Source organism: Triticum aestivum, chromosome 1A (assembly GCF_018294505.1).
Source record: "Triticum aestivum cultivar Chinese Spring chromosome 1A, IWGSC CS RefSeq v2.1, whole genome shotgun sequence".
NCBI classification, from domain to species: Eukaryota; Viridiplantae; Streptophyta; class Magnoliopsida; order Poales; family Poaceae; genus Triticum; species Triticum aestivum.
Window position 1 is genome coordinate 3,916,262 of NC_057794.1, and position 27,515 is coordinate 3,943,776.

The window sequence follows — 27,515 nt, forward strand, 5'->3', positions numbered from 1 at the left end:
ATGAAAATTACACGTTGAAATAGTTGAAGTCATGCTTAATTACGAAAAAACACTTGTCGTCGTTGCGTACCGTTTCAACATCGAAGGTCTCCTCGAGCTTAATGCTGAAGCGTCGATCATCGTCCAGGTGAGGCCTGTCGCACAGACCTCGATCGTCGTGACACCATCCGCACTCCCCCGGGAGACTTTCGTTGTCCGATGACGACATTTCCTACATTCATAATTTAAAGATTAAACTTGTACAATTAAATATATCTACTACAAAAACTAAATTAGATCATTATTATTCATAACGGGTTGACTATCGGTTTGTCGAGTCTTTTCTTGAAAACTCTCAGCTCACATGGTGTATACATTCGACCGTTGGTGATGGTCGCTCTTCCATTCGTCCCCGAGTGCATTATACCAAAATGTCTAGCACATGGGAACGAAGGAGAAGCGGCCCCCACGACAACAGTCGGGATTCTTCGTCCTCTCATATATGGTGGAGACTCGACAGACTTAAAGTCAACCCAAAATATCGTAGATATTATCTCCCTCAATTCAGAACCAAGATTTATCGAATCAGCAGGAGATACTAAGCTAACAACTTTAGTAGCACCTGCATACAAACAAATAAATTTCTTCCATCCAACAAAGGCAAGGGGTTGTCAAACCCCTTATTCTTGCCAGTGACATAATCTTGTATTTTTCCTGATCAGAAAAACACAGGGAAAAGAAAGGAGGTAGAATTTTTTGGGATAATGATAGAGAAAAAGAAGCTATTGTAGGAGTTTTGTATTTAATGAGAATGGACCCGAGGGCCATTGGTTCACTAGTGGCATCTCTCTCAAAAGGATGACAATGGTATGGTAGACAAATTACCAATCCCATTGAAGATAGATCAATCAAACTTAGCCAAAGTAGACAGATATAAAATTACGCGCCAAAGAAACCTCAAGAGATTTATATAAATTCAATGAATAATTTGATCATAAATCCACAATTCATTGGATCCGAACAAACACACCGCAAAAGATTACATCGGATTGATCTTAGAGAAGATCATTGCAATGGAGAGAGAGAGAGAGAGAGAGAGAGAGAGAGAGAGAGAGAGAGAGATGATACTACTATGGACCCGTAGGTCATAATGAAACTACCCACACATTATCATGAAGAAAGCAAGGTTGATGAGGATCGGCTTGCCAATGGTTTCCCCTCTAGGCGAAGCCCCGAAAAAGGACTCCATATGGGATCGCTTCAGAACTGAGGCTTGCGGCAATGATTAAATTCTTCTACACAACACAATTACATGAGGCTTAAATAGCCAAATCGCACGGCTAAAACACCACGCAGTAAGCAACTTACCCACTATGTAGCATACACACACATATATATATATTTATGTATTAAAAATTATGCTTTTTTTAAATAGTTCATGTGTGAAAAAAACAAAAAATAAATGAATAAGGTGGGCAGATATAAAAGCGACAAGGAAAAAGCAGACGAAAAGCCCAAAAAGTGACGGGATGGGAGAAAAAACCTAAACCAAAAAAAATGGAAAAGAACGATAAATCAAAATAAAGTGAAAGAAAATAAAATAATTTTGTTATATGCTAATTATTTTCATTTATTAATAAATTATAATTATAAGGACTTGTTACAAAGTTCTTGTATTTAAAAAAGGTTCATATATATGAATAAAAGTATTCATGCATGCATAAAAGTATATTCATTTATTGATTATTTTTGTATTTTTCAAATTTCCTGTATCTCCGGCGCAGAAGAGTTTACGTCCTAGACGTCACACTAGTGCTCTCATTTTTCCTGTATTTATTTCAGGTCTTTCAGTGATGTGCGTTTGGTGGAAGGAGACATTCTCGTCGACTATAAAGACATCTGTGACAACTTTATCAATCTCAAGATGATATGCAGACTCAGTCTCTCGAAGGTGCTTATAAGGGTAGGATGTGTGTGCGTGCGCTCATTGGGTGAGTGTATGTCCATATGTATGAGTGTTTGTGTCTATATTGCGTTTAAAGAAAAGGAGAAGAAAAAAGAAGACAAGGAAAAAAAACTCAATGAAAACCCCAAAAATAGATAAAAATGAAAGAAAAAATTTCTTGACCAAAAATGAAACAAAACAAAAAGATTCATTCAAAAGCATACTGGAAATAATAAAAAATGCTGGAAGAGAGGGATATGATTCTGGCCTAGGGCGCCTCCTACGTGAGCATTATTGACCATGTCCGGGCTACGGGGCTCTCATCATGTCGACTCCCTGGCCTTATGGGCCGGGCCAAGGACCCCTAAGTTATTTTCATCCGGGACCACTTTGTGCAGTCATGACACACATAAGGAAGATTGTAGAAGCCTTGCCGTTCAAGACAGTGACTCACTTATCCGCGGACGACTCCTCTGCACCGATGTAGCTTGAAAAATGTATGCGGTGTCTATTTGTATATTTGTTTATAGATGTAAGTACCCACATGAAAATTTCTTTCGACTGTTGTGTGCAAGGGCACTTGAAATGGTGGTCACACTTTATTGTTCTATAGGAATCAAGGTAAAATACCTTGGACCAAGTAGGAACGATCACAATGATGCCGGGCAAACAGGAACAGATGAATGTAAACACGCAGAGCTAGGTGCATAAAAAAGGAAAATTACCATAGTATATTATGTAAAAAGACTCACAGAGGTTTGTACGGCAGGAATATGAAGTTCTTGTCCTTATGATGGAGCATTGAGGGCTGGCAAGATTGGCATGGAAAACAAAGATACAACCTTCTTTCTCTTCATGCCTAATGCAAACTTAACGCGCGCGCCCCGGCCCATCCCACCCCCTCTTCCCCCTCCCCCTCCCGCCCCTGCACCGCCTCCCCGGGAGGTGGCCGGGGCGGCGCACCCCCTCCCCTTCCTGTCGGCCCCCACCTTTGTTGGATCTCCCCCGCCGCCACCGGCGGGTGCCCCCGGTGCTGGCCCGGGTAGTGCCGGCGGCGGCGGGCCCTTCTGTCCCCGCGCGCTCGTCCCCTTCCGGGGGCAGTTTGTGTTGACCGAAATTCGGCACAGAAACCTTTATTTTCATCATGGACAGAATTTCTGCACGGAATTTTCCCCACAATTAATCTTTTGGTTACTACATATGTAGCATCTGAAAATGAAAAGAAGAAAGGGGAACTAGTACTGTAGAAAATAGCTTAAGACAAGCTTCTCCAAACCAAATAGCTACAGGCTTTCCCGTGATGACACAATACTCTGAACAGTCGTCGAGTTCAGAGAACAACTCCGTGCTTGATTTCTACTAGAAGATGATGAGACAAATTAGTTGCCGTCCTGTGCTTGCTTTCTCCGGTATATGTATGTACTGATAAGGGAAGCGAATACCAATTCAACCGTACCTCAAAAATCAATCGAAATTCAACTCAGCTAATTAAGAACAGGACACCAATAACCGTACAGTGAGCAGCTCCCATCATCACTCGCCATTATTTAAGAGCAAGTCTTCTTCTACCTTGCCCGGTGCCTTGTCAGATGTTGATTGGCCGGTTCGACGGATGAATGTGAGCATGGTTTTTCTTTTCTTCAGCTTGTGTGGTGAAGAGTGAAGATGTGCTTGGCTGTACAGGCTTTGAATTCCACAAAAGCTGCAGCCACTGCTCCTCCTTCAAATGCTAAGCCTGCGGTCCAGGATTTGTATTGACCACAATTCAACAAAAGCTGCAGCCACTGCCTCCTCTATTTCTACCATCGTTGATGGAATTCCAGCACGGGTTTTTTCCTACGTTTCCAGTCACAAGTCCTTGAGCTAAATCTTTTGTTCTATACAGAATTGCCACAACTGAAGCAGTTAGCAGTTGCATGATCAAATAAACAAAAAACACTGTCATACCAATCAAGAAGATACCATCAAATGAAACCTTCGAATCCATTTAGTAAATAACTTTTAGACGGAGGGGACTCCGGAAGATACGAGTAGGTGTACGCCATGGGTACCCTGCCCCCACACCATATATTGGTTGCTTGATTCATATGGTTACAATCCATAAGTATTTATCCTTTGAATTCATCTGTACTAGTTTTTTTTAGGGAATTTTTCAGCCAATCCAACCTCATGTGAACAAGGCTACATGTTTCTAGATTTTAATCAAATGCCCATGTTAATCATGTCAGATCAAAGATGGCACGTTGGTGCATTTTACAAATCCTGCAAACCAAATAGGCATGTAGTAGTGTTCAAAAGTGCATGTAGGCACTAACACGTTCTTTTTTTTTTGTAGATAATAATAGGCCCGGAGGTGGATAATGTTTATAACAACAATCACATAGAATGTCTGGATCTGCATCTTTCAAATATTACTTTGAACTCCTACAGAGGGACCTTACCGGAGATTACACTCGCCAGGTTATTTCTTGCCAGAGCAAGGGTGCTGAGGGTACTAAGGTTGAATACGCATTTAATTAGGAAAGATGAATGGTATGTTGATCAGAGCCGGCAGGTACTGCGGAATAGAAGAGGCTCTAAAAAAGGTAAACTTCGTATTGAAAGAGCATATGACAGAGCAATTGGAAGTCATTGTGTCAAACCCAAACATGACTTGTCAGTGGCTGATCCCTTTGCAGAAATGATGATGCTTGCAATGTTTGAATTTGGGCATTGTAATCTTTGAATTTGAACCTTGCTACATTTATGGTATTTGTTATATAACGTAATTGGATGTTTAATTTGGTATTACAATCATGTCATGTTACAAGTATATATATATATGTTGTTCTTCTGTACACAGAGCATAGATGTTCTGCAGACACACAACACACACGGACCGCACTAGGTAACTCGTCAGCATGAATTCATCAATCGCAAACAGTTCATACAAGTGAACCGTACTACTAGGGAAAACCTTATACATAGAACTTTAGCAGTACCGTTTGTTAAAAATGGGCGCTATTGCGAAATAGCAGTAGTGCGTGCAGGTTAAACGCGCTACAGATACACACGTAGCAGTAGCACGCCTCCTTTTAAACGCACTACTACTAAAATTCTCACTACTAAGCCGATATGCTACATATAGTAGTAGCGGTCTTGTAGAAACAGCGCTACCGCTAAGATTATTTTAGTAGCGCGTTTACCGTGAAAGGCGTTACTGCTAATGAAAAGAAAATAAAATGAAAAACAAATAGAAATGTAAACAAAAATGAAAGAAATAGAAAAAGGAGAAAGGAAAAAAATAAAATGTAAAGAAAAATGAATGAAAAGGGAAAAAATGGAGAAAGGCATAGCAGTAGCGTCTGTTCATAAGAGGCGCTATAGATAATGTAGCAGTAGCGCGTGTTTAGACCCCCACTATAGAAAGAGAAAAGGAAATAAGAAAAGAAAAGGAAAATACATAGCTATAGCAATAGCGCGTTTAGTAAAAATCGATGTCACTAACTTAGCTATAGCACTTTTTCAGAAACGCGCTACCGCTAAGTTTGACTTAACCCAAAAGCGATTTCCCCCTGGCCACCTTCTCCCCCAAATCCCTTGCCCCACTTCGCTGTCGTCTCCCCAATTCGCCATCGCCCCACTTCGCTGCCGTCTCCCCAATTCGCCATCGCCCCACTTCACCGCCATCTCCTGCTGACGTCGATGCCCCCGGAGCCACCAGAGCCGCGCGCCGTCGATGCCACCGGGGCCGCATGGCCTCATCAACGCCACCGAAGCCGCCCTCGGCGCCACCGGAGCCACCATCGACGCCCCTGCCTCCCTTGCCACAACTGCCTCCCTCGCCATCACCGGAGACACCCCTGCCTCCCTCGCCACCACTACCTCCCTCGCCACCACCGGAGCCACCATCGACGCCCCTGCCTCCCTCGCCACAACTAGTTTAATTAGGTTAATTATCTAGGTAAACTAGGTTAACTAGCTAGGTTAACTAACTAGGTTAAATAGCTAGGTTAATTAGGTTCATTACGTTAACAAGCTAGGTTAACTAACTAGGTTAATTAGGTTCGTTAGGTTAACAAGCTAGGTTAACTAGGTTCGCTAGGTCAGAGGAAAATTTTATTTTAGAGCATTAGGTCAGAAGGGTTAGAGAAATGGAGTTCCTTTGCAATTTAATTGGGTTCTGTCCTAGGCAGAGAAGGGTTAGAGAAAATAATGTGTGTGTGTGTGTGTGTGTGTGTGTGTGTGTGTGAGGAATAGCTAGGACAGAATTTGGGTTCTGTCCTAGGCAGAGAAGTGTTTAGTGAGGTCATTTTGCAAATGTTTTTGATTTTTTAAAAGACCACTATTTTTCTAGGAAAAGAATTCAGGCAAGTTTTATTTTAAAGATGATCTCTTCCTAGACTTTTATTGTTGATTATATCTTTTCATTGAAGTGGCCATGTTATATCTTTTCATTGAAGTGGTTCGATTGTGCGCAAGTGGCCTTTTGTTGTTTCTAGGGAATGAAGCCGAGTGGCCTATGTTTTGCCGGAATGTTGATTCATTTCCGTTCCGGCAAATTTTAGGTGCTTGATTTGTCCACTTTTTAGCAAAGGTCATGCCGAAATTTTTCGTGAATTTCGGCACGACTTGTGCTACAAACTAGGACATATCGAGTGCCAGGGATTTGCCGCACCGGGAAGGAGTCAACGTTCCTGCAAAATATATGCCTTTTTTATGTCATTATTCATTTTATTAGGTCTAGAGTTAATTGACTAGATTTAATCGTAGGAAACATGGCTAGCAACGATGATATGTTGCTTCTATTTTTGCCAAGTCTGTCTCTTTCTGTTTCTCAACTATGTATGTTGCATATCATCGACTCATGTGACGATGCAGGTGCATAGATCATCGATGACGAAGAAGTGCAACGCCAGGAGTATACGATGAGTGGCCGGAGTGTCAGGCCCAGGTGTACCGGTTTCCAGTTTCCGAGCGACAGCTAGTAGTTAGTTTAGGTTCACGCTAATGCGAGAGAGGGATATGAACTCATGTACTGCATAGTTCCGCTCTCACTCATAGTGATAGCTCTTCTCACGTATATCATTGTTTAGATGGATGACGATGTAGTTGCAAGTAATCGAGACTTGTATCGCTATTTTCGAGATGATGATGAGAGGCCACTTTGTGTTGGATGATGATTATGCTGATGACATGATTTGATGAGACTATCTGTATGTATATGCTATGATTACATTTGTATGTGTTTGATATGCTAAAGATTATTGTATAAAGCCTGATCAAATACAAAGCAAATATACAGAAAAGAAATAGAAACTAATCAAACTAGCAGTAGCGAGGGGAATAAAGTTAGCAGTAGCACTCTCTTGCCAGTAGCGCGTCCTAGCTAAAAGCGCTGCAGCTATTAGTAGCAGCGCATGGCACCAAAGCCCGCTGCTGCTAGCCATGTATAGCAGTAGCGTGGGATGACACGCGCTACTGCTACATGTTAGCTGTAGCGCCTTATCAGTAGCGCGGCACCTCGCGCTACTGCTAGGCCAAATACCCGCGCTACTGGTAGGCTTTTCCCTAGTAGCGGTATGCTGTATATCGCACACACCTTCATCTGGCGGCCCGTTTCTGTTCTTCTGCCTCATCACAAATAGTTCATTGAACTAAACCGTATGCCCCTCATCGCACACGCAACTAAATTCTGTACCGTGTTTGATGCATCTGTCATCCCAAACATTTTGCATATTTTTTGACGGTTTTTTACATCACCGTTTGCGATTATTGCATCGCACGCAGTTTCGTCGAAGGGTCTCTGACCGTAGTGTCGCGTTAGCAGCATCCTGTAGTAGTGAATCTTGGAAGCTGCAATGAAAAAAAAGGACAATGCTCACTTAGGCAGACTGTTATAATCATGTCTGGACAGTTCCTATGAAAGGCATAATTCCTATTCTGTGAAATGTGAAAGGTAAGTAGTGCCCCTCTGAACTGGGTCACATCTAGGAAACAACGTTTCCTCATAAATTGCTCATGTGAGTTCTCCCTATGCTCATCATACCAACTCTGGGCTTCTTTTTAGCCCTGCTCTTCCAATCATCTAGAAGCTTCAAGATTGGTTTTTGGGACCCATCATTAATTGTCCTCCTCACTTAGGTCACTAGGGTTGCTCTCATCATCAGATGAAGGTAACCAATCTTCCTCCACAATTTTCATCCAAGCTTGCATGAGATCTTGTGGTTGGGCCTTTTCTTTTATTTCCTTTGTTGCTTCCTCCTCTGCTGCTGCCCTCATCCTCCTCTGTTGCCTTCTCCTCCTCCTCTACTGCCTCCTCCTCCTCATCTAATTCATATGGCTCATCCACATCAGTGTCCCCTTCAAAATGATGAAGTGGATCATCTCTGTGCTTCTTCATTGCCTCAATCCTAGCAATTATATCCTGATCTGCTAGTAACTATGTGTCACTATCACTGTCAGTGCAATCTTTAGCCATTAGGTCTGGATGTTTTATTTTAACTGTCTTGCATTTCTCACTTTCTTTCCTATTTTTCCTGAACTGCTCAATCTCTTCATTCCTTTTCTGCTCCATCAGTTGCTCAATTTGCTCTTGGTCTTACTCCATGAAATACGCATGCCTCTCTGCACCAATATCCATTGCAAATTCTGGTACTGCTGGACCCTTCAACTTCATAAAAGGACTCTCATGTGTGTTCATGACCCGCACTGCACTAGTTGTGGCTTTGTTGGGCTAGGGAACAGTACACCTCTTGTGTCAAACTCATACACCATCGGCAGACCAATTTCAGTTAATGGAACCTGCTCTTCACAAACATGTCCAATGTTCAAATCACTAGCTCTTGGAGCATCACTTCTCATGACTGTTATGTCTACCACTGTCTTTCCTTTGCTAGCTAGGTCATCCAACATTTCCTCCACCTTGTCATCATCTGTCAGTTCTTACATTCCTGAAACCCCAACACCTGGATCTCTGACATAATACATAAAGTCCCCAACTCCATATCCTTCAAGCTCCATCAGTGCAATTTGTGCTTCTTTCAAGATTATCTCTACCAAAGAAATGGAATCTGACTTCCCACAGTTCATCATCCAAGCTACAAATAAAAAGAAAGTTCAGTTAACAAGCAGTCAAAATTCAGTAAAAGTTTAGTGAAAACTTTAGTACAAAATTCAGTAAAATTTCAGGTAAAAATGCAGTTAGAAATTCAGTTAAAAATTCAGTTAAAACTTGAGTTAAAATTTCAGTTAAAACTACATACAAGTAATAAAGTGCTATAACATACAAGAAGTAAATACATTGCTATAACAAGTTAATACAGTGCTAAAACTAATACAATGCTATAACATATTAATACAGTGCTAAAACTGCATACAATACTAACCCTACAACCCTAGAACTACATACAAGAAGTAATACCGTGCTATAGCATGTTAATTCGACAATCCTAAGCAGTACACTGACCAAATTCATAACCCGAGCCCTAATCCTATAACCCTATAAGATGGACCTTAGAACCCTAACCCTAGAGGCCCAAATCAGGGCAGATGCAGAGTAAGGAAATAGGAATCTTACTAGAAGCCGCCGAAGGAGGATGCGTACTGATGGTTGCCCGCCCGATCTCCCTGCATGGTCTTGGCGACGACGGCTGCGGAGGAGCAGCTTGCGAAGGGTTTGAACTGCCACATAACTCGGCTGGATCTGCAGGACCACCGCCACCAGAACCATCGCCGCCGCCATCACCACCGCCACGCGAGTTCGCCATCACTCGGAGCAGGGGACGGAGAGGAGAGGGGCGAGAGAGAGAGAGGGAGGGGGGGATGTGTCTGGCGACAATCGACTGGCGCGGCGTCTTGACCGTTTCGTTCCAAATGGCGCCGTCTGCCTGGCCGTTATGCAACATAAGCATTTTCGGGGCCCACCTATCGGAAATGAGTTCAAACACAGCTAAACTTGCTTCTTAAGTGATTTTACAGTGTTTTTTGCAATAGATTAACGAGCTGGTGGTTTTCTGCAAACCTAGCCATAAATATGATAGTTTCTTGCAGTTTTAACTCGGGCGAGGGCCGCACCGCAGGTTCATCCATTCGTCATGGCCGGAAAACCAATAAGCATAAGGCGTACGAGCTAGCTGCCTTGCTCTCAAAGAGAAAGTACATCCGTGAGCTGCATCATGCATGAGATCAGCCAGCGCCAGCGTGTCTAGTTGTTGCGTGTATCTCGATAGGTTCCGGATGCCAGCAGATTCAAAACTACGTGCAGAGATGTCAACTGTCTGTTCCTAGCCAAGTGTCACTTGTATAGGCTTATTACCACATCAACCTACGTCGCCAAATAAAAATACAATTTACTAGCAACGCATCTGCACCAATGTGGGGCCACATCTAACCCAAGAGCAAAGTCTGCACCAATGCCTCAAGAGCAAAGTCGACACTACAAGTTGATGGAGCACAGAGTCAACACCGTCTGTTTTAGCCATGGAAAGACAAAGTCGGCCATGCGACCATTTCCCTAGACCTAGTGGCAGATATAGAATGTGTGCAGTAGGTAGGCTCGACCGCTCGAGCGAAATATATACTATGTATGTAAGCGTGGCGTTGGCTCTTCTTCACAACACACAACTACACACTGAAGCAATCTGTCTCTTGGAGAAGACGTGATTTTTCCTCTGTTAGGAGGAGAACTGAAGCCCTTCCCATCGTCGTTTCAGGTGAGCTCTGTTAACATGCATGTGTTACCAGCTGGATGTGCCTTTTATTTGTCAGCTTTGAGCTCCTCTTTCCGTTTTTTATTACTTGACGGCTAATTGGTAAAACTATACGAGTTCTACCCCTCTCAAAGACTCTGAATCAACATAGCTCCGCTCCCAAGACTCTAAATTCCTTTGTATTCCTTTGAAACAAAAGAATTAATTACTTCTATTTGTAAGGTTGACAACTCGTGTATCATAATTAATGGATGTCTTCTTGCTCAAGGTTAAGTAACTCCTTTGAGTACACCAGTTACTGCCATGAGTTCACCAACTTCCATAACCTTCCGGCACTAAGCCGGGGAAGGTAAAGTAACTCCTTTTTGAGTACACTCCAGAAGTTCATAAGATTTCCACAAGCTCACCTTGTTTTTTTAGTGATTAATAGGGCCGTTCAAAAGATTCCCACAAGCTCTCCTTTGTTTTTTAGTGATTAATGCCCTATTAATCACTAAAAAAACAAAGGTGAGCTTGTGGGAATCCCTAGTGATCACTACAATAACAAAGGTGAGCTTGTTGGATTCTTATGAACTTCTGGAGTGGCCAAATTCTTGCAATTTTAACATAAGTCCGGACCTCACCCAAAGTTTCCTTTATCCACTTATTCACACAAACAAAACTTCCATGGCCCGATCGAAGCACTCTATGAGTCATGGACAATAATATTAGTATTGTCTACATTTTTTTCATGCTACCGATTGCTTTCTTTTAACAAAGGTGTCACTTTAGTTTTGACCGTGTCATGTTTACATATTCTCTAGTTGAAGAATATGCAAGCACTGTTGTGTCTTGGCCTCGGTCTCACACTGCTTGTAGCACAATACGCTCCTGGAACTGCGGCTCCAAGTTCAGAGTGCCGAAGGTGGTGCGGCGATGTTGAGATACCATACCCATTTGGTATCGATCCAGGCTGCTCATTCGGAAAAGACTTTGACATCAGCTGTAAGGTCCAAGATGGCATCACGAAGCCATTCAAGTACACCTTAGAGGTGCTTAGCATCTCCTTGACTAACAGCACGGCCCGGGTACTGAATAACATCATGGGGTACTGCTACAACAACTCCACCACGAGCATGGAGGAATTCGGCAATTCCATGGTTGTCGACGAAATCAGTCCTGCTCCTTCGTTTCCCTACCGGCTCTCTGACATCCACAACAAGTTCACGGTCATCGGGTGCAATGCTCTTGCCTTCATGAGTGACACCGATGACACAGGAACGGGCTACCAAGCCTATGGCGTCGCATCATGCCGTGGTCTGCCAGACTTACAAGACAGATCGTGCTCTGGTATCGGCTGCTCCCAGACTATGATACCTAAGAAGATGCGCAGCTACTATACAGATTTCTTCAAGTCGGTCAACACAAGTAAAATCTGGGAGTTCAACCGGTGCAGCTATGCAGTGCTGATGGAGACAACAGGATTCAACTTTAGCACTTCGTACATAAGCAACACCGTGTTCAATGACACATACCTTGGACGGGTACCTATGGTGATTGATTGGGCTATAAGAAATGTGAGTTCTTGTGAAGATGCCCAATGGAATAACATGGGTACTTATGCATGCCTGAGCAACAACAGCAAGTGTGTGAATTCCACCAACCATCTAGGGTACACATGCAGTTGTATCCCTGGGTATGACGGGAACCCTTATCTTCTAGATGGATGCATAGGTATGCTACTAATTAATTTGCTACGGATGCCAATGAATTGTGTTTACCAAATTCTAATGCTTATTTTTGCTAATTTAATGTAGATGTCAACGAATGCAAGAAGGACCATCAATGTCCTTCAGATGGATTTTGCCACAATACTGATGGAGGGCACTGGTGTTCTTGCAGACGAGGGAAAGTTTATGTGTACGAAAGCAAAACATGCAACACCGACACCAAATTTATAATAGGTAACACCCAAATACGTGAGATCACTAGCTAAAACTTTTTATTTTTGTATGCATTTAATTCAGAGTAAAAGAAACTTTTGATACAAATCAATTATTGCCTGAAGATATACTTTGCACCTACAATGTAAAAATTGTTTAGTTTGTACCCTCAAGTCATGATTTAAAAACAACTAGCATACTTACGTGGGAAAGAGCACAACCAAGCCTGGATTTATCATATAAGTAGACATTGACATATTGATTCAAATCCCACTTATTTGCGTCAGTGGTAAAAAACACCTCAAGAAGGTCTTTGTCCAAGCCAAAATTTCAGGGTGGCCCAAACCCCTATTGTAGTGAGGTTGGAGGCCCCTAGACAACCCCTCATAGCCCCACATCTAAGAGCTTTCTCCTTGAGCTCCTACCGACATGTACAAGAGGTAGGAAGGAATTTTCGTTTATCATCCACCGTACGCCTGTGTTCCCAACACCGGTATTTTTTCGCTCTCCACCCGCATCTGGACCGCTTCCACCACATCAACTCCATTTCCTCCATTCCCGGCCCCCCTCTGGGTCCCCCCGCCCCCACCGCCGCTCTAGCACATGCCACATTGCCACTCCCACCCCATGTGGATCAACCACATATCTATTCCCTGTTGCCGGCCTCATCCGGCCTCCTTCCACCTCCTCAACTCCATTTTATCCATCAGCGGCCTCCTTCGAGCTCCCAGCATCAGCGCCTGACACAGCTCCGCCACCTCCTCCCGCCACCGCACGCCTGACTGAGGAGAGTGATGGAAGCAAAAAAGGAAAAAAAAATTGAGCCACTAACGAGTGGGTTCCATATGTAATACTAAAATAGGGCTAAAAAGTGGCTATTTCTTAAGTCGGAGGCTTTTTTGGGGCTGAAAATGTAGGGGAAGCCCCTACTTGGTCTGCAGGTTATTTTAGGGGCTATTGCAGGAGATGCTCGAGAGGGAATCCCGTGCATTAAGTTTGGCTTTTGCCACATAAGCATGCCACTTGTGGACCCACAGTTGACCAAACCACCCCATCCCCCAAAGGGGTTCAGTGATATGGTATTTGGGCTTGAAGGTGCGAACTACTCCCTCCTTCCATCTACATATGTGTAGGGCCTAATGCGTTTTTCAAGGCTAACTTTCACCAAGTGTTAGAGCAATAATATATGACATGCAAGTTACCCAAAGCATACCGTCAAATTCGTATGTGAAAGAAGCTTCCAATGATATAATTTTCACATTATATATCTCATGTATTATTAATCTTATCAATAGTCAAAGGCGGTCTTGAAAAACGCATTAGGCCCTATATAGATGGAAGGAGGGAGTAAACGGTTTTTAGTGAGGTGTGCAAAGTAGACTCAAGCAATAAAACCAGAAGTAAAGTTATGAAAATAAAATAAAACAATAAACCAACATATATGACGAATGGTTTGCTATCTATCCATTTTCATCAAACAAAAATGTTTGTCTCATATGACATTATTATTATGCAGGAGTTACAATAGGATTATTTGGCCTAATCGTTATTATCATGGCCACTATCTTCTGGGGACAATTGATATGTCAAAAGAGGAAACTGAATAAAGTCAAGCTTGAGTATTTTCGCCAGCATGGAGGCATGCTTTTGTTTGATAAGTTGAAATCAGAGAAAGGTCTTGCCTTCAAGGTATTTTCAGAAGATGAGCTAATACATGCAACTAACAACTTTGACAATAGAAGAATACTTGGAAGAGGTGGGAACGGAACAGTTTATAAAGGGATATTGAAGGACAAGATGTCAGTTGCAGTTAAAAGATGTGCATTGGCTGATGAAAGGCAAAAGAAAGAATTTGGACAAGAGATCATTATTTTGTCCCAAATCAATCACAAGAACATAGTGAAACTCTTGGGTTGTTGCCTTGAGGTTGAAGTTCCAATTCTAGTATATGAGTTTGTCCTAAACGGTACACTATTCGAGCTTATCCATGGCAAGAACCACCTAAAAATCTCCTTCAACACTCTCTTAAGAATTGCTCATGAAGCAGCCGAAGGACTCAGCTTCCTGCATTCGTATGCGTCTCCTCCAATAATTCATGGTGATGTGAAAAGTTCCAACATCTTGCTTGATAATAACTATATGGCCAAAGTGTCAGACTTTGGAACCTCCATACTAGCCCCGTCTGACAAAGAGCAGTTTGTCACAATAGTTCAAGGTACTTGTGGTTACCTTGATCCTGAATACATGCAAACATGTCAGCTAACAGACAAAAGTGATGTGTACAGTTTCGGAGTTATCCTTTTAGAGATTCTCACAGGCCAATTGCCACTAAAGCTCGAGGGGTCTCGGAGACGCAAAGAAGCTTGTCATTGGTTTTCTTGTGTGCTATGAAGAACAATAATCTAGATGATATGTTGGCGAGCCATGTGAAAAGCGAAGAGAGCATGGAATTGCTGATAGGACTTGCAGACCTAGCAAAGCAATGCCTAGATATGCATGGTATCAATAGGCCCTCAATGAAAGAGGTTGCCGATGAGCTCAACAAATTGAGGAAGCTTTCAGTGCATCCTTGGTTACAACTTGACATGGAGGCAAATGCAGAAAGCCTTCTTGGTGGAGAGCCAACCAGCGGTCATGAAATTGAATTAAGTGGGTATACTATAGGAGAAAATGAGAACCAACCTATAAACCCAAGAAGTTCTTATTATGCTAAGTGATTAAGACATGCACGATATCCATTGAAGGATGTGCCTTCCATGCTTGAGTTCTTCACAAACATCCCTTTCTAAACATTTTTCTCCTCGCATCTGCAACTGGGATTAAGCTTGTTACGATGTGCACTTTATTTTCTGGTTAGCACTATTGCATCTGTGTGTATTTTATTCAGTTTTATTCGATCCATATGTACTTCTCACACACTGTTATCTATGGAACATATTTGAATCCACATGGTATATATTGTTTTTTGCGAAAATCCACATGTTATATATGTATATAGGCGAAATTGTGGATAGCAAAATGTATTGTGGTTGCAACCATCGCTGCCGCACATGCCTGCCCGTGATCCGTGCGCATGAAAGAGAGGTAGAAATATGCGTGCTTTTACTCAATTTCTAGCCCACTTCACCCGGCGATTCCCTGACCATTTCTACAGCGGGGGAAGCCTTTCGTGCAGAGAGACGTTGCTGGTGTTAGAGTCGGTGGTCGAGTAGGAGGCACCGAATCAGCCGCCGAAACTTTTGGCGCCCCATGAAATTTATGTGGTCCGTGACCTGCCACTGTTTTCGAGGGTCCCATCGTTCTCTCACTATGGTGGAGGGTAAATTAAAGGACGCCGCTAACTGCCACACGTGTGGTAGGAAAGGAGACGCACCACAGATCTCTAATGCAAACAGATTGCCACGTCATTGCATGCATGCATGTAGAAATCTTTTTGGATTTTCAGTTTTTAAAATGTTTTATCTCTTAAACGAAAAATCCGATTGAAGATCCGTTTTCACCATTAAATCCCTCACGATGAGATCTTCGAAACTAGATCCCATGTTGATATGTTTTGATGAAAAAAAATTTAGATTAAAAGTTGCCATGTCTATTGCATATGAATTGCCATGATGTTTACACTGAAGTTGTCATGATATATTTCAGCTATTTTCTTCTACATTTAAAAGTAAATTTTGACATTTATAAAACGAGGAATTAAGAAACTAGACTTGCCATGAACCATAAACTAAAATTGCCATGATACATGCATGTAAAATTGCCATGGTTCATACAAAAAACAATTTTCATGATCAAAGTATTGGAGTTGCCATCATCAAAATACTAAAATTGCCATGATCTACAAACTAAAATTGCCACATGGCAACTTTAATTTAAGCCCTATGGCAACTGCAGTGTAAACATCATGGCAACTTCTGCGCAAAAAAAAAAATCGTCGAAACATATCAACATGGGGTCTAGTTTTGAAGATCTCGTCGAGACGAATTTAATGGTGAAAACGGATTTTTAGTTCGCTTTTTTATTTAGAAGATACAACATTTTTAAGCCGAAAACCAAAAAAATTCCTGCTGATGTCATCTATTCATACGTGGCAAAATGAATGATGATGGAGGCGTGCACGTGTGGACGTTAACATTTTCCAAATTAAATCACGCTCGATCTTTTTCTCCCCGCTGGCCAAATCCAGCCACGAGGACACCCTTTGTCCCCTTCTTCTTCCTTGACATTTTTCTGCCCCTCATGTCCCATCTACTCCCCCGATCTGGAGCACCAGCAGCGCCACGAGCCCCAAGCCGTTGCCCGACCTGCTCATCTCTTTCCCTCCTCTGGTTGCCCGAGCCGAGGCCGACGGCGAGCTGCAGGACGTCCACGACATCAAATCACGAACACACGCGACACAAAAACTGATAGCCAAAGGTACCTCTTGTACCCTAAAAATTCCTCTCTTTATTGCTTTTTCTATTTTTCTCCACACGATGTTACAACTCACGCAGGGCATATGTATATATACACAGCCCAACGCACACGGCCACACGTACAAATCATAAACGGACTTGTATTACACCTTTTTTTTCCGCAAGATTTGTATTACACCTTGACTCACGTAGACAATAAACTACTAGGACACGGCTAACCAATCCTAACCAGACTACTACTCCGAGCCCTACACGTACTACAGAAACTAGACCAACTAGTACATAGTACTTCTATACCTGATCGCTAATCAACTTAGCTAACACTAATAAACCATCTTTAACAAGATTATCTAACAACGAGCCCGTCGACTGGTAAGTATTGTGACTTCCCTGGCATGGAGAAATGGCGTCAAGAGCTGCTGATGTCGACGCTCGCCAACATGGTAGACAACCTCGAGACCTTCCGCGACAACGACTTCATCCGCAAGGGTGTACTAAATTAAGTTGTACCCGCATCCTATGTTATCAAAAGAAAATGTTTCGGGATTGTTAAACACTTGACGTTGAGACGAGACCTTATAAAAATTGCAGGGAAAGACCATGCAAGCTACTACGTCTGTCCTGATTTATTGGTCCTCCTTGTATTATGTGCTAAATTTTGACCATACATATAACTAACAACATGTTCATGCATGTCACCAAAAATTATATTGTAATCACAAGCTAGAGCAAGACAACCTTTGAGTCGCACACAAGGATTCCATCTTCTTTCATTTTCCTCTTCTTTCAACCTAGAATCCAATATATGGTCTCAAAGCATTGTCTATGGATAAACCTTCAAGTATAACTCAATACAAACACCAGTCCACATGGATTGTCCTTACTAACCAAAAAACACACACATGGGGGCACCATACACTTTCATTGTGAAACTTGCCATCTTCGGAGTGGTGGATGAAGCTAGACATGACGATTGAGAAACCAACTTTGTGGAGAAGAATGCGAGCATTTAGTGGTGTTTGAGGAACTTCATGGTTACCTCACCTCTCCAATGGTGATTAATTAGGTTCCTTATGGAAGTGAACATTGAGATAAATCTTCATCTCCTCATGTCTTGACTATCCTTACCGAAGTTATTTACCCATTAGGCGGCATCACATCTAGTGATGCCGTTGGATGAAAAAAAATCGTTAAAAACCGCAGCGCGTTGGCGAGGAATTGACCTTGTAACGAGTCTCTGGTGAATGCATGTTCCTAGCCACCGGAGTTGACTTGCATTGTGGATTGTAAGGCAGCTTATACCTTATTGAACCAACCAGAGCCACATAACCGAACCGCGCCATTATAGCGAACCGAAGTCAGTCACTGTAGCGAATTAAACCATGGCAATGTAGTGAACCGGAATTAGTTACTGTAGCGTGCATTTTTAAAACAAAATGAGGAACATTTTTTCAAAGTTGTATATTTTGAAAGAGTGCGATTGTTTTTGAATTTGTGAACAAACGTCCTAAGACAGGAAACATTTTTTGAAAACCCAAAATAAATTTTGAGAGCATGAACATTCTTTGAATGTGTGAACAATCTTTTTAGAAAATCACAAGCAAATTTGTTGAAGTTGTGAAGATTCATGAAATTCCGAACAAATTTTGAAACCGTTAAAAAAAATTGGTTTGTGAAACAAAAATTGAAAATGCCATGAAATTCCGAACAAAGAAAATTCAACCATGAACCTTGTTAAAATTCCTGGATTTCTTTTATATTTTCTACATTGTTTTCTTACTTTTAAATAAATTTTTTGAGCAACTGTAGATTTTGTTTTTTCTGTGTTTTTTCATAAAGAAAAATGTCTAGAAGGCCGAACATAGCGCCCGTCGGCCCGCAGCACAAGGTCCCTGGCTGGGCCATGTGAGCGTGGCGCCGCTGCAGCCCACAGAGACGAGCGAGACTAGCTAGGGTTTACACTCTCCTCTCCTCTCCTCTCCTCTCCTCCGAATCAAAGAAGCTGCGGCGGCCGGTCGTGCTCAAGCCTCAAGGTAAGGTACCGCCGTTTTTCGCTTCTCCTCTCCTCTCCTGAGAGACCCCTCCCTCCCTCCCTCTTCCTTCCTTGCGTTGGTTCCCCGATTCCACATGTAGACGGTCTTTTTTTTCTGATTCGCTTTCTTGTTCTTGATAGATAGGGGAAACCAATCCGGTTCATGTTGGAAAGCCATTCTCCTAGGTAGTAGTAGTAGAAAGTAAGCTTTTTGGCTAGGGTTGCACCAAATACTTGTGTATTATTTCTAGTTGAGCAGATATCAGATTGGCCCTGTGAACTCATCGTCCGTGGCAGGCAAAATGATTGATTTCCTTTACTTTCTTTCTTGAACAACCAAGAGCTACAAGTGCTAGCAACTAATTTGCATATATGCTCTGGTTTTCTTGCTATTAATTAGCCAGGTGCCTCCAAAGTCCAAATAAGTTGGTTCAGAGTCAGCACGTTTCTTTGTATTCTCTTTCTTAGTTTATTATTCAGGCTCTTCTTGCTACTTTATTATGGTGGTAGCGCCATTTTTTCTTTCCACCAATCTAGACACAGATAAGTTGCTAGCTAGCCTGGTTACAATAAATCTCCATGCGTGCCTGGTTGGTTCAGATTCAGCACGTTTCTTTGCATTCTCTTAGTTTGTCCATAAATAAAGTTAGTTAATGTTGTATAGCCATTCTCCCAGGTAGTACTAGTAGAAAGTAAGCTTTTTGCCTAGGGTTGCACCAAATACTGAGTTGTATTTATAGTTGATGAACAGATATTAGATTGGCTTTATCTATCTATTAATAATAGCTGCACCCTGTGAATCCAACGCATCGGCTGTGGCAAAATGATTGATTTCCCTGCCTTATTTCTTGCCCAACCAAGAGCTTCAAGTACTGACTAATTTGCATATATGCTCTGCTTTTCTTGTTATTAATTAGGTGCCTCCAAGTAAGTTGTTCGTTCAGATTCAGCACGTGGGTCTTCATGCGTCAATTCTTGCTTGTTTCTTTGCATTCTCTTAATTAGTTAGTTCATTATTCAGGCCCTGCTACAAATTGTCATTTTTCTTTCTAATAACAATCTAGAGACAGATAAGGTGCTAGCTAGCTACTAAAATAAATCTCCATGCTTATGAACAACACACAATTAAGTTTTGGACAGATACAGCAGAAAGTGCTCAGACTTCATCACTAGTTGGACTTCTTCGTAATGAGTGTCTGTCCCAAGTGTGATCTCCATCTATCTTCACATCCATTATTTATTCTGATATATCATAAGTTTGATGAGAACAGCACTTTGGTTGTTTTCTCAACCTTGATATATATTACCTGATGATTGGTACAGCTGAATTGTTCGATGGAGGACCTACCGGAGGCTCTGCTGACTGAGATTCTCAAGAGGATAACCAGGACAATGATCTCAATTCTCTTTCCCTCGTGTCAAAGCAGCTCTACAAGATAGAGGGGAATCAAAGGGGTGCTATCCGTGTTGGTTCCCATCTTTGCATTGCTACAGAAGCACTGACATCATTGTGCGCCCGGTTCCCAAATCTGCAGAAAGTGGAAATCGATTACTCTGGTTGGATACCTGGACATGGAGATCAGTTGGACAACAAAGGCCTTTCTGTGTTTTCATCTCTCTGTTCCTCACTGGTTGACCTCACCTTAAGCTTCTGCTCATGCATTGATGACTCTGGGCTTGCTTGTTTAGCGAATTGCAAGAAATTGGTGTCTCTCGGGCTCAACTCCACACCACAAATAACGCCAGTTGGGCTTTTCTCGGTTGCAGTTGGTTGCACAAGTCTATCTGCTCTCCACCTTATTGGTTGTGAGAAAATTGACAGTGTAGAGTGGCTGGAATACCTTGGTAGGGATGGACCATTGGAAGAGCTTGTGGTGAAGAATTGCAAAGGTATCAATCATCATGACTTCCTAAAGTTTGGTTCAGGATGGATGAAGCTCCAGAAGTTTGAGTTTGAGGGCAAAAGAGGAAGATATGATAGTCTTACCGGTGATGTGATCTATGACTCCTCGTACGATGCTCACAGCATGGATTTGTATGATTTCTGCTGTGAGAGTTTGAAGGACTTAAGGTTGGCGCGTATTAAAACTTGGCCGGAAGTAGGACTTCGTGTTGTCCTAGGGAAATGTAAAGCATTGGAGAAGCTTTGCCTTGAGTATGTTTGTGCCCTAAATGGCAATGACATGATTGCATTATCTCGGAGCTGCAGCAACCTTAAAAGCATCTCACTTTGGCTCAACCTGCAGCACTACACTAGTGATGTCAACTATTGTGAGACCATGACGTCATTTACTGATAACAGCCTTTACGCTCTAGCCCTCAACTGTCGTATGCTTCAGATGGTAGACCTCAACTTTATAGGATGTGCTGCTGACTGGCCATCAGAAATAGGATTCACACAACAGGGTTTTCTAGTGCTGATTCAGTCCTGCCCGATTCGTGTTCTCGTGCTAAATACTGCCAACTTCTTTGATGACGAGGGGATGAAGGCCCTGTCATCCTCACCATATCTGGATACACTCGAGCTTATACTTTGTGAAGCGGTAACTGATGCTGAGATGCGCTTCATTGCGGACACCCCATGCTTGAGTAATCTCACACTTCGGATGTGTCATAACGTTACTGATGTTGGAGTGGCTGAACTGGAATATGCACAGAAGTTAGAGTCTTTGGTCATCGAGTCTTGTGGTGAGGTCTCTCTGCAAGCTGCGCAGCGTGTTGCCAAGTCAGTTCAGTACTCCAGCGAGTGTTCAAATGCCCTTATGAAGAAAATTGGTCTTGGCGGCTATTGGTGAAGTGGTCTCCAAAAAAATTAGTATGAATTTGCTGCTGAAGCCATTAAGTTGTTCAGTGTGCATCATTGGACAAGGCAGTGCATCATCCGACCTAGATTCACTTGTCTGGACTTTCTATTGCCTTTACCTTTACTGCAACGAGTTTCCTTTATGACATTCTAATGATCAATTCTGGATGGCAATTGATTAATGAAACTTTAATAGTAGGCACCACTTGTGTATTACTATCAACCGTAATTCTGGTTGCTTAATTTCTACTCTCTGTAGCCGTTTCGAAACCAACATCAGTAGGCCCCAAGATTCCCTGTTTCTGCTGTGGAGGCAGTATATGATCTTTTGGTGTTATTTCTTATTTGTATTATTTAAGCAAATGTCATGAACCCCTTTTTATTGCGGAAGTGATTTTGAAGACATATATATCTGCCTGCTATGTTCGCGTGCCAATTTTGGTATGGATCAATGTAGTAACAATAGTCCAAGTTTTGATGCTTGTTTTGTTGATATCGACTCTATTGGAGGATGTCTTTGATTGCTTCTCAAAAGAATAGTGCTAGTTGCTACTCCCTCTGTAAACTAACGTTAAGATGTTTTTGCAGTTCAAACTGAACTGCAAAAACGTCTTATATTAGTGTACAGCGGTAGTAGCATCAAGAGTAGAAATTAAGGGGCTGTTTGGTTTGTAGCCACATATTGCCACACTTTGCCACACCTCATCTTAGGCAAGTTTGATCAAGTTAGGTGGCTGTTTGATTCTAGCCACACCTAAGGCAAAAAAAAATTTATGAGCAGTGAATCCCACATGTCAATAGACATAAAAAGTGTGGCAAGATTCCCTTAGGCAAGCCAAAATATGGCTAACAATTTGAGCAACTTAAGTTAAGCAAGTGTGGCAAAAAGTAATGTGGCAACATAAGGCAAACATAGTCACAATCCAAACAGCCCCTAAGACACCATTTGATTTGAGCGATGAGTTATTGAGATTCATGTGTTTGCTTGGTTTCTCGGTCTAGTACAGAGATCATGAAGGTACTGTAATTTACAGAGGGAGCTCATTCAGAAATCACAAGAGCAACATTGCTCCTTTGCAAATTACCAGAGCCCATCAAGATGCCAACTTTTCTGGTTGTATACTTTGTGTTGTATACTTGACAAGTACTTGAGCTAAAATGAAACATGTGCCTTTCCTTGATAAAAAGAGAGAATATGTTTTTACATTAGCTCGTGCACGACCTGATCGTGGAATATTTATTGCTCCCTCCAATCGTGGAGCGACGGTGGGTGGTGTTTTGTTGCGCAAAAGGGGTGTGGTGTGACCGCGTGGGTGTTGTTTGCCGCATGATAGGGAGGCTGACATCAGAGTCGGATAATTGTTTTACAAAGTCCCAAACATCTTGATCTACGTCTCATTAATGATTTAGGTATAGACAAACTGATTTGCACCGATCAAAGAGGAAAAATCCGCTTCAAAGGTTCTAAAGCCAACTAGTAAGATGCCCGTGCGTTGCACGAAACATCGAAATGCATTGATCCGGGAGTTGTTTATTTGACAAAGTATATGGGGCCATCTCATGTGTAACAAATATTGATAGATTTCTTCGAATATTCATTCTTCTCTAGAGCTCATAAGCATCCCGGTGAATAGTAAATGTAGGTAAAATAGATTAAAAAATGTTTTGCAAACAAAAGCATTCAAGTGTTCAACCTGCATCCAAAACTTCATGAAGAAATAACACTTATTGTGCTTAGCAAAAAATGATCTTTAAAAATCATTTTTTGAGTATCAATTTTGTTTTTTGTTCTAGACCGCCATGAATGTAACTCGGGATGACTTGGAAGGGGGCGAAGGAGATGGCGAGGAGGAGGGGGTCATGGACTCATGGTGGTGGTCGGCAATGCGGCCCGAGAGAAGGCATGAGAGGCGTTGGGGGCAGGCGACGCCGAGAGCAACGACCTCTCCATATCCTTCTTATTTTTTTTCCTGAGATGGCTAGATGAGGTGAGAGGGAGAGTGGCTGAACTTGAGAGGCAGTGGGTTATCTACAAACGAGGAGTGGAGTGCGGGGGTCTTTTTTGCAAAACTGATATAGTTTGTCTCAGATGCATTGGATGTAAATCGAACGGTTGTAAACGATGGATGGCAGTCACACCATCATCACCAACTCAGCTTTTTATAGGAGTAGAGATGCGTACCGGTTATTGGAACCTTTTTAAAATTGGTTTAGTGGGCCGTTCCAAGACGTGAGCGTCCCCAACACCAGAGGCAAGAACATGCTACATCTTGCAGTGAGCGAGATATAGCCTTGGCGCTAGTTTCTGTGCTCTGCCCGTTGTGCCAATGAGCATACTGGGCCAGCTCAGCTTGGTTTGATCGTCTCTCATACCAACCAAGACCAAAAGCTCAATTGGCCGGTCCACCCTTACTCACGGCAATTCTTCTTGTTGGGAGCGTCTATATCCACCACGGTTATATTTTGCTTAGTGCGAGATGTAGCCTGGAGTCGCTTTTAGCCCGAAGGTTCTATAGACCGGTTCAGACCAGCTTTAGAACCTTCCATTTCGTTTATTTCTTCTTCCTCTTCTTCTTTGTTTCGGTGTTTTTTATTGACTACGTTAGTTTTTTCTGGGTTCTCACTTTTCCATTCATTTAATTTCTTTTCTTTAAAAAAATGTCTAATTTTTTCAATACAAGTTGTACATTTTTCATATGCACATGTGATAATTTATCGACACAGATTGACAGATTTTCAAGTATATGATGAATATATTTTAAAATATATGTTTGAATAATTGTCAAACATTTTCAAATACACGTTGTTTTTCTTTTTTTGCGTTACGTAATTTTTCTGATATTATACTAACATTTCTAAAGATATCACAAACAATTTTCTTGAAATGTCACGAATACATTTTTTGAAACATGTGAACATTTTTTTAAATGCCACGGACAAGTTTTTCTGAATGGCATAATTTTTTCGAAATTATCTGTACATTTTTTACATTGTATGGCCTATAAAAAATTGCCACATGAAAATAGCAGGCAGATATTTTCAAAATCCCTTTCGTAGTAAAAAGGGTTCACAATATTTCTTATAGAGCAGAAACAATAAAAGCAAGCAGGGAATCTTGGGACTGATTTGTGAAGTTTCAGAACAGCTATTTTTGAAAAGTATCACAAATATATATGTTTGAAATAACCGAACATTTTTAAAATGTCACGAACATTATTTTTAATGTTATGAACATTTTCTTAAATTTGCACCAATATTTTGTTAACACTGCATCATCTTATTTTATATGTGTGACGAACACTCTTAAATTTTGAAGTAAATTAGAATATTTCAAAAACGTAATCAAAATAAGAAAACGAAAAATGAAACCAAGAAACGAACGAATCCGAGCTGGCGCCTACAGCCGCTGAATCATGGGCCGGCCCATGTGGCGACAGACGCCCAGTCTCTCGCTAAACTCGCCCCGCCTGGTCCCTCCTCGATCGAGAGCCCAGTTGACTTTAGAAAAAAAGATGAAAACTTAAAACGAAAGAATCACAAAAAAAGAGAAAAAAATCGAGATTTGAAAAAAGTTCACAGATTTGGAAACCTTCATCCATTTTTGAAATAAGTTCATGAAATTGGGAAAGAGTTCATCAATTTTGAAATAAGTTCACCGAATTTAAAAAAAGTTCATCCATTTTGAAAAAGAGTTCATCGATTTTGAAAAAGAGTTCATCGATTGTGAACAGAGTTCATCGGTTTTGAAAAAGAATTCATCAATTTAGAAAAAAAGTTCATCGATTTAGAAAAAGTTCATCGATCTTGAAAAAGAGTTCATCGATTGTGAAAGAAAGTTCACCGATTTTGAAAAATAGTTCTTTCAAATTAGCAAAAGAAATATAAAACCATTCCGAAAAGAAGAAAAAAGAAAAAGAACAAAAAACATAAAAAAACCATTTCGAATAAAAAGGAAAAAGAAATGGGAAAAAAGAATGGTTGTAAAGAAAAGGTGAAGAAGCAGTAATTTGGGCAACTAGTGCGTGTTAGTGCGGTGGTTAGTGCTGAGGCGAATGACCGTGAGGTCGCGCGATCGATTCCCATCCAAAGCGCGCCTTTTCTGTCCTCACGACAGGAAGGAAAGGAAAAAGATGGGCCAGGCCCAGTTAATGCGGCTGCAGGCGCCGGTTTGCGAAAACAACTATAACCGGCACATGCAGCGTTAAATAGGAAATGCCGAAGCGCACTTAATCATGGTGGTAGCTAGTTTAATTTAATGATGTGGCCTGCCTGTAGCGTCATTTTTTCTTCCTAAGTAAGGTACTTTAATAAATCTCCATGCTTATGAACAACACACAGTTAAGTTTTGGACAGATACAACAGAAAATGCTCAAAGTTCATTAATGTTGTAAAGCCATTCTCCTAGGTAGTACTAGTAGAAAGAAAGTAAGCTTTTCGCCTAGGGTTGCAGCAAATACTACTGTATTATTCTCTAGTTGTAGGGAAAAATGATTGATTTCCCTACTTTCTTTCTTGAACAACAAATTGCTACTAGTACTAACTAATTTGCATATATGCTCTGGTTTTCTTGTTATTAATTAGCTAGGTGCCTCCAAATAAGTTGTTGGTTCAAATTCTGCACGTTTCTTTGCATTCTATTTCTTAGTTCATTATTCAGGCTCTGCTTGCTACTTATGGTGGTAGCTAGTTTAATTTAATGATGTGGCCCGCCTGTAGTGCCATTTTTTCCCGATGCGTGAACAGATATTTTCTACTTATGGAGCTAGCTATTTTAATAAATCTCCATGCTTGTGAACAACACACAATTATGTTTGGCACAGATACAGCAGAAATTGCTCTAAGTTCATCAGTAGTATATTCTCCGTAAAGAGTGTATGTCCCCAGTGTCATATCCATCTATCTTCACATGCATTATTATTCTGATATATCGTAATTTTGAGTCGAACTCTTCCGTTGTTTTCTGAACCTTGATATATATTTCCTGATGATTGGTACAGTTGAATTGTTCGATGGAGGACCTACCGAAGGCTTTGGTGAAAGAGATTCTCAACAGGATCACCACGACAAGTGATCTGAATTCTCTTTCCCTCGTGTCAAAGCAGCTCTACAAGATAGAGGGGAATCAAAGGGGCGCTATCCGTGTTGGTTTCGGTCTTCCCACTGCTACAAATGCGCTGACATCATTCTGCGCCCGCTTCCCGAATCTGCGGAAAGTGGAAATCGATTACTTTGGTTGGATACCTGGACATGGAAAGCAGCTGGACAACAAAGGCCTTTCTGTGCTTTCATCTCACTGTTCCTTGCTGGTTGACCTCACCTTAAGCTTCTGCTCATGCATCGATGACTCTGGGCTTGGTTGCTTAGCGAATTGCAAGAAATTGGTGTCTCTCAGGCTCAATTCCACACCACAAATAACTTCGATTGGGCTTTTCTCGGTTGTGGTTGGTTGCACAAGTCTATCTGCTCTCCACCTTATTGGTTGCGAGAAAATTGACAGTGTAGAGTCTTCGTCGCTGGCCATGGCCGCAACACCACACCGCCCCGCAGACAACGTCTTCGCCGCCGCAACGTTGAGCCCGCGCCAAGCCGTAGCCGCCCAAGGAGCACCGCCGTAGGGAGGGAGAGAGCCACGACTCCGCCTCCGAGCACGCGGGGAAGAGTAGTGTGTCGCCGCCGGCGCCACTTGGGCTACACCAACGACAGCCAAGGGGGAGGGAGGAGGAAGGGGG

The 27,515-nt window shown here is 41.9% G+C and overlaps 2 pseudogenes; both read left to right on the plus strand.

Moving 5' to 3' along the window:
- Nucleotides 1–11,426: 11,426 nt before the first annotated feature.
- On the plus strand, nucleotides 11,427–15,556 carry LOC123062239 (putative wall-associated receptor kinase-like 16; annotated as a pseudogene).
- A 4,095-nt stretch (nucleotides 15,557–19,651) lies between these two features.
- LOC123062321 (F-box/LRR-repeat protein 14-like) lies at nucleotides 19,652–22,245 on the plus strand (annotated as a pseudogene).
- The last annotated feature ends 5,270 nt before the right edge of the window (nucleotides 22,246–27,515 follow it).